The sequence below is a fragment of the Choloepus didactylus genome, chromosome 24 (assembly GCF_015220235.1).
Source record: "Choloepus didactylus isolate mChoDid1 chromosome 24, mChoDid1.pri, whole genome shotgun sequence".
Taxonomy (NCBI): domain Eukaryota; kingdom Metazoa; phylum Chordata; class Mammalia; order Pilosa; family Megalonychidae; genus Choloepus; species Choloepus didactylus.
This window is the reverse complement of record NC_051330.1, coordinates 24,740,986-24,750,010: the sequence shown is the minus strand read 5'-3', so window position 1 is coordinate 24,750,010 and position 9,025 is coordinate 24,740,986. Positions and strand designations below refer to the sequence as shown.

Genomic DNA, 9,025 nt, shown 5'->3' with positions numbered 1-9,025 from the left:
CTGCTTAAAAAGCTGCAAAAGAGTTCAGACTTCAATTACAGATATGAATGAAGCAGATCTGGTTAGGACTAAGGCAAGTCAGGCCAAAGGATAATGGATGATACTGACTTGTTTTTTTTTAAATTTTTTTTTTGCATTTTTAAAAATTGTGATTGTTCACATACCATAAAATTATCCATAGATCCAAAGTGTACAATCAATTGCCCATGGTACCATAATACAGCTGTGCATCCATCACCACAATTAATCTTTCTTTCAAATTTTAGAACATGTTCATTACTCCAGAAAAGAAATAAAGACCAAAAAAAAGGAAACTCAAATCCTCTCATATCCCTAACCAACCCCTACTCCATTGTTGACTCATAGTTTTGGTATAGTATGTTTGTTACTGTTGATGAAAGAATGCCAAAGTACTTCTAACTGTAGTATATAGTTTGCAGTAGGTATAATTTCTCCCTATATGTGCCTCTATTATTAACTTCCAGTTAGAATGTCATACATTTGTTCTGGTTAATGAAAGAGATTTCTAATATTTGTGCAGTTAATCACAGACATTGCCCACCACAAGGTTTACTGTTTTATACATTCTGATCTTTTAACCTCCAACTTTCCTTCCGGTGACATAGATGACACTGAACTGCCCCTTTCCACCCCATTCATGCACCATTCAGCAAAGTTAGATATTCTCACAATGTGCTACCATCACCTCCATTCATTTCAAAACATTTAAGTTCAACCTAGTTGAACATTCTGCTCATAATAAGCAACTGCTCCCCATTCTTTAGCTTTGTTCTCTATACTGGTAACTTATAATTCATGTCTATGAGTTTACATATTATAATTAGTTCATAGCAGTGAGACCCTTCAATACTTGTCTTTATGTGCCTGACTTACTTCACTCAATATAGTGCCCTCAAGGTTTCTTCACCAACCCATTTTTTAAGATGGTTTTGTTCACACAGCATACAGTCTGTCCTAAGTAACAATCAATGGTTCCCTGTATAGTCACATATTTTGTATTCACCACCCTCACCACTATCTATATGAGGACATATCCATTTCTTCCTCAAAACAGGAGTAAGAGTCAAAGAAGGTTGAGGGACAAAAGAAAAAAAATGGAAGAGAGAAAAAAACACATGACACATGGGAACCAACAAAAGAAAACGTAATATTAAACTAAAGTTGAATACTCAGACAATGTTACCAATGCCAAGGGTCCCATAAACCTCCCTCATGCCCTCTCTTATATGCATTTAGCCTTGATATATTGCCTTTGTTAAGGAAACACAATACAATGTTTCTGTTAATGTTAGTCTCTAGTTTACATTGATTGCATTTTCCCCAAATCTTCCCTATTTTTAACACCTTGCAATGTTGACATTCGTCTCCCTCATGAAAAAACATATTTGTACATTTTATCACAATTGTTGAACACTCTAGGTTTCACTGAGTTATACAGTCCAAGTCTTTATCTTTCCTCTTTCCATCTGGTGTCCCTCATGCTCCTAATCTTCCTCTTTCAATCATATTCATAGCTATCTTTGTTCAGTGTACTTACATTGTAGTGCTACCATCACCCAAAATTGTGTTCCAAACCTCTCACTCCTGTCTTTTCCTATCTGTCTGTAGTGCTCCCTTTAGTATTCCCTGTAGCACAGGTATATTGTTCACAAATTCTCTCATTGTTTGTCAGAGAATATTTTGAACTCTCCCTCATATTTGAAGGACAGTTTTGCCAGATAGAGGATTGTTGGTTGGAGGTTTTTCTCTTTCAGTATCTTAAATATATCACACGACTTCCTTTTTGTCTCCATGGTTTCTGCTGAGAAATCCGCACATAATCTTATCAAGCTTCCTTTGTATGTGATGGATCACTTTTCTCTTGCTGCTTTCAGGATTCTTTCTTTGTATTTGATGTTTGATAATATGATTATTAAATGTCTTGGCATAGGCTTATTCAGATCTATTTTGTTTGGGGTATGCTGCTCTTCCTGGATCTGTAAGTTAATGTCTTTCGTAGAAGATGGGACATCTTCATTGATTATTTCCTCTATTATTGCTTCTGCCCCTTTTCCCTTCTCTTCTACTTGGACACCCATGACATGTACATTCCTGCATTTTGTGTTGTCATTCAATTCCCAGAGACATTGCTCATATTTTTCCATTCTTTTCTCTGTCTGTTCTTTTGTGTGTAGGCTCTCAGATGTCTTGTTCTCCAGTTCCTGAGAGTTTTCTCCTGCCTCCTGAGATCTGCTATTGTATGTCTCCATTGTGTCTTTCCTGTGTTGTGACTTTCATTTCCATAGATTCTGCCAGTTGTTTTTTAGAACTTTCAATTTCTACCTTATTTATGCCCAGTGTCTTCTTTATACCCTTCATGTCTTTTGTCATTTCTTCCCTAAACTGTTTTAATTGATTTAGCATTAGTTGTTTCAATTCCTGTGTTTCAGTTGAAGTGTAAGTTTGCTCCTTTGAATGAATGGGCCATAACTTCATTTTTCTTAGTGTAGGTTGTAGTTTTCTGTTGTCTAGGCATCTGGTTTCCTTGATTACCCCAATCAGGTTTTCCCAGACCAGAATGGACTCAGGTCCCTTAAGGAAGAAGTATTGAGTTTCCTGTTTCCCTGAGGGTATGTATTAGAGGATTGACACCCCCTGTGAGGCCTCAAGCCACTTTGCTCTTCTACCCCACAGGTGACACGTATCAGCCTGTCACTCCCAACTCATATAAGGAGGTGTGGCCCATGGCTGTTTTCCCCCAGGCTCTGGGTTCTGGTTCTGAATGGAAGGTGGGTAGTAGATATGGGCACCACCTCTTTCCTCCTAGGGAAGATATACCCTCTAGGGATATTTCATTTGCATATAAATATGTTCTTTGTCTCTCTGATTGTGCTAAATCCACCCTTGTCTGGGTCAGATTGCTGCAAGCTGAAAATGGCTGAGGCTTTCTCTATGGCAGAGCACTGTGAACTGAACATGGCTGAGGCTTTCTCCACTGAGCCACACAGGTTGAGGGAGATAAAAAGGGACAGAAAGCCCCCTTTCATGATCAGTCCATGGCTCCCAGTTTCACCTGTCAGTGAGAGATAGCACTCAGTCCTCTGGGCTCCCCCTCCTGAGACAGAGAAGTCCCCTGGCCCTTCAAGGTGAGTCATCACTAAAAGCCTCTGTCTGCTTGTTGGGGATTTGCAGCTTGCATTGTTCAGTCCACATTTGCCAATCAAAACCCCAGTTGGAGCTGACCTGGTGTATATTCACTTATTCAGAGAGTGCTGCTCCCAATCACAGCAAGACTTTGTGATTTGTATTGCCATGGGAGGAGGGGGCTCCTGGCTCAGAGCTACAGTTTCTACTCACAGTTTCCAAGCTGCAATCTCAGGCATTCCTTCCAATCCAAGTTTGTGCATGGTATGTGCACAATCATGCTTGCCCTAAAGCAGTTATTTCAGATCATTTACTAGTTGTTCTTGGTTGTTTACTAATTGCTTTCTGAGGGCTAACTTACTTCCATTCCTCTCTTTGCTGCCATCTTCTTCCATCCTCAGGAGCAATGATTTTTATATCCCCACATCAGGATGTGATTGTCAGCATAAAGTAATAGACCTTTGTCTTGTTGGAAGGCATCCTCACCCTGTTACAATACTTTTATAAAAATAACATACCTTCCCACCATTGTCTTTTCTTTCATTCCTTGTTTTCCCTGACTGTGTTTTAAAATTTCAACTTCTGTGTGAGACCAAGGGAACAGATGTTCATTTGGTGCAGGATATGTATCTACCACAGCATACTAAATAATTTAACTTATATGGTCAGTTCATTCAAACACCATAATTTCATGGAACTTTGAATAAGAAGTGAGATCTGGTAGGTTAGTGCAGGTTAGTGTGAAATATTGATACATCCCAAAGTAATTTTGGCAGAGAATATATACATACACACACACACACACACACACACGCATACGCACAGGGCATACCTGAGGAGCTGGGGGAAAATGCAGAAATTTTGGATGTCCCAACCTGGGTTATTACTGACATTCTCACAAATATTGAGGACTGACAATTTGGTATGCTGAGCCCTTAATCTTGGGGCTTTCCCTTATGAAGCTTGTTACTACAAAGGAGAGGCTAAGCCTACTTATAATTGTGCCTAGATGTCTCCCCCAGAGTACCTCTTTGTTGCTCAGATGTGGCCTTCTCTCTCTAGCTTAGCCAACTTGGCAGGGGAACTCACTGCCATCCCCCCTACATGACACCTGGCTCCCAGTGATGTAAATCTCCCTTGCAATGCAGGATATGACTTCTGGGGATGAGCCTGGACCTGGCATCATGGGACTGAGAAAATCTTCTTGACCAAAAGGGGAAAGCAAAATGAAACAAAATAAAGTTTCAGTGGCTGGGAGATTTCAAATGGAGTTGAGAGGTCACTATGGAGGGCATTCTTAGGCACTATATAGACATCCCTTTTTAGTTTTTAGTGTATTGGAATAGCTAGAAGTAAGTACCTGACAACAACTAAATGAAAAATAGGGTGGGATGGGGAGGCAGTGATTTGGGTGTTCTCTACTACTTTTATTTTTATTCTTATTTTTATTCTTTCTGGTGTAAGGAAAATGTTCAAAAACTGATTGGGGTTATGAATGCACAAATATATGATGGTACTATGAACAGTTGATTGTACACTGTGGATGATTGTATGGTATGTAAATATATGTCAATAAAGTTGAATTTTTATAAAAAGATTTGAGGGCAGAGGGTTATTGAACAGATTAGGTATATGCTATTGAAGTTAACATAAAATCAAATGTGATTGTTTAAGATTTAGAATGTCAAATTTTAGCCCCATGGTAAACAAAAAGAAAATATATGGGAAATATATACAAATAGAAATGAGAAGAGACTCAAGTGGTTACAATAGAAAAAATAAAAATTGGTATTAATGGACAAGTTGAGGGGCATAAAGTGTATAAGGCTTACAAAGACCAAATAGCAAAATGGCAGAAGAAAACCCTGAATTATAAGTAGTTACTTTAAATGTAAATGGATTAAACTCACCAGTCAAAAGGCAGAGGTTGGAAGAATGGATAAAAAAGCATGATCCAACTACATACTGCATATAAAAGGCCTTAAATTCTAAGACACAGGCAGGCTGAAAGTGAAAGGATGGAAAAGTTTACCATGAATATAGTAAACAGAAAAGAGCTGGAGTAGCTATACTAAAATCAGATAAAATAGACTTTAAGTCAAAAACTGAGGAAAAAGGTGGTCACTATGTACTGACAAGAGTCAATTCAACAAGCAGACATAATAGGATAAGTATATATGCACCTAACCACAGAGTCCCAAAATATAAAAAAAGTAAATATTGACAAATTTGAAGGGCTAAATAGACAGTTCTCCATTAATAGTAGGAGCCTGTAACACACCACTTTCAATAAAGATAGAATATTTGTACCTTAGGTCAATAACAAAATAGAAGACTTGAATAATATTATAAACCATCTAGTCCTAACATATACAGAGCACTTCACCCAACAGCAGCAGAATACACATCCTTCCCTAGTGCATAGGGATCATTCTCCAGGATAGCCTATATCTATCCTGGAGAATCCAGTATAAACAAGTCTCAATAAATTTATAAATACTGAAGTCATACAATATTTCTTTGCTGTCCACAATGGACAAAGCTTGTAATTAGCAACAGAGGGACTACTGGAATTTTTACAAATATGTGAAAATTATACAATGCATTCTTTTGTTTTTTTTTCAAGTTTAATTTGTAATTTATTAGAACCCAGTAAGTGATGATTTTTAAATCAAAGTTTCCATCAAACAGCACTTAATTCAGAGCAAAAATATATTAAAAACCTAAACCATAAAACACAAGTAAAACATTACAAAACCAGAATGTCTAATAGATACTATAGAATGTCAGGATTTTAAGATCCACATGGTAATTTATAGCACTAAAATGTTAATACACTAAAAATTTTGTCAATTGGTTTAAGATTCTCAGTTTATAAAATGATTACATTGCTAATTGAAAAAAATTTTATGTGTAAGTGTAGCTACTATATAACAAAGTGACTGTTTTTTATGACAAAAACATTAAGGCAAGTAATTTCATGGTTTTATTGTTAAGATTTTTATGGTATTAAGTATAAAATATTACTAGTTGTATTTTTTAGATTAATTTCACCCACACTAAGACCCAAAAGATGTACATCAATTTCATTTAATTCCATTTAAAACATTGTGTGTACCAACTATTCATTGTAGACCTGACACTAGTGATAACAAAGACATAATTTCTTACTCCAATGTGTTGAGAAAAAATTAGTAAATTATTGAATCTTTTCCTGGTTGCTAAGTTCAAGCTGATATCTAATAATTTTTGCCCTCTAACAAGTGAAATAAATAGATTTATTTATCTCTGTAAGTTTAAATTTTGATTGGAATCTTAGTATAGAAAAAGAAAAGTATTTGATGTGTATGTACAATTAACAGGAGCACTTCTGAAAAATAACCTTAAATTGTCACTTATGATCAAAACTATTTTGGGAGAGAGGATAAGTTTTAAACAGCTTTAAAACAAATAACAATAATTATCTAGCTTACACTATCTACTGGACAGTCTCAAAAAAGACAAATGCATTTAAGATAATTCTGTAAGTCTAGCAAAGATGAGTTCAATGTGTTCTTAAATATCATATTAAGTAATTACAGAGTCTTTATCTTTCTTATAAACTTACAGAGCTATTTTAATAAATTGGCTATAGACATCACTGCACTTCATTTATCTGTGCACTAATTAAAACACCTGTTAAAATTCTTTATTTAGTAGTTCTGAAAAATTCTAGTCAAATATGATCACTAAAACTACAAGAGACACTTTGAAATACTGATTTCATATTCATTTTCACCAACTTAAACTCTGAAAATATAAAAATTTGAGTCAGTACTGGCTAAATGTACTAATGTCATATAAAAAAATAAAAATTGAGAAAGTATCATCGATCATGCATTACATAATTTCATGAACCAAACAAGATACAACTCATAAATATTGTTATGTTTTTGCAGGTCGTGTCAACTTCCATCAGGTCTCAGCTAAACAATTACCTGCCAAAACAGTTCAGCACTCATGTTAAAAAAATAAAAGGAGTAGGGAAATTATTTTGCACACATGCTGCTTAGTGTTTGACTACCAGTTTCCCCCCTTTTAAGTAACTGTTCTAGGTATAATGCCTTGAAGAGCATAAGATGAAAGAGAAAAACTATTGGGCTAACAAGAATATATTATTGTATAAAAAGTTTTCAGCTCAATAATTGTCCTCTTGTTTATGCTATATGAAACATAAATTTTACAGTCATCTTATACTGTTTGCCTATTTGTGGAAATAATTAGGCTCGAATAAATTTAAAATGCACACTAGTCTGCTTTAAATGCAAACATTAGAGTTTTGCTTACCTTGTTTTGTCTCAACTGTATGATGATTTAAAACTCTGCTTGAATAATACAATATGAAAAAGTCCACATATATATATGAGTACATTCCTTCATTAAAGTTTTTCCTTAAATCTATCTCAATGTATCTTTACAATGGACACAACTGTACTTTACAACAAAAGTAAAAAAACAAAGTAAAAATGATTCCAATTGACAGCAATTTAGGATTTCAAAAGTTTTCCTTTAGGACTTGAAGGAACATTGAAATGAAGCATTGCTTTCCATAATCTTCAGGATGCATTTGAAGCATCTGTGCTTCGTTAACTTGAATGTCTTCCTCTCTTCCTTCACCATCTTCTTCCTCATTGAAAGCAAGCTCAGCCTGCTTGTCTGCCTGATACTCACCTACATTACCATCATCCCCATAAAAATCCACCAGTTTAGAGCCATACTGTGGATCAACAGGGGATTCATTCTCTTCAAAGAATAGGCTTTGCTTCAATTTATGGAAATAACCAACTGTATCCTTGGTATCCTTCTTTTGCATATCTGTTTCAATTTTTGATTCATTCTCCAAATTTGGTCCTGGAATGAAATACTGAAGAGAATTAGAAAGTATTTGTTTTGAAGTAATGAGTTTTTGATTGTGGTTCCTGTGTGAATCTGGAGCCATGTTTGGGGAGAGAGGTCATCCAGCTGGAAGATGGGGGACTGCTTGACTTCCCTGTTGAGAAACTGAAATTAGGAGCATCTTTTAAAAAGTGGGAAGATCTGTAACTTTTGCAAGGTCATTCTCTTCTCTCCCAGGCATTCCTGCATCACCACCTTATTTGATTTGTTCTTTCCTATGAGGAATATGATTGCTTAAAGTTTCTTCACTCTTGTCTGCAGCATTCTCAGCTACTTTGGAATATTTCAAAGTATTTCATGAATATTTATACCCAAACCACTGGGTTCATTTGATTGATCATTGTGCACCTCTTGCTTCTGTTCCTGCACTCTACTTGGCTTACAGTTTTTTTGTGATTGTTCACATACCAGGCAATTATCCATAGATCCGAAGTGTACAATCAATTGCCCCCAGTAACCATCATACAGCTGTGCATCCATCACCACAAATAATATTTTTTCAATTTTTAGAAAATTCTCATTACTCCAGAAAAGAACTAAAGACAAAAAAAAGGAGACTCAAATCCTCTAATATCCTTAACCAACCACCCTCAATTGTTGACTCATAGTATTGATATAGGACATTTGTTACTGTTTATGAAAGAATGTTAAAACACTACTAACTGTAGTATATGGTTTGCAATAGGTGTATTTTTCCCTGTATGCCATTCTATTATTAATTTCTAGTTACAGTGTCATACGTTTGTTCTGGTTCATGAAAGAGATTTCTAATATTGGTACAGTTAATCACAGACATTGCCCACCACAAGGTGTACTGTTTTATACATTCTGATCTTTTAACCTCCAGCTTTCCTTCCGGCGACGTACGTGACTGTGAGCTTCACCATTCATGCACCATTCAGCACTGTTATTCTCACAATGTGCTACCATCACCTCTATTCATATC

The 9,025-nt window shown here is 35.8% G+C and overlaps 1 pseudogene; it reads right to left on the bottom strand.

The window, feature by feature from the left end:
- Positions 1-7,678: 7,678 nt before the first annotated feature.
- On the bottom strand, positions 7,679-8,358 carry LOC119519964 (annotated as a pseudogene).
- Between the last annotated feature and the right edge of the window lie 667 nt (positions 8,359-9,025).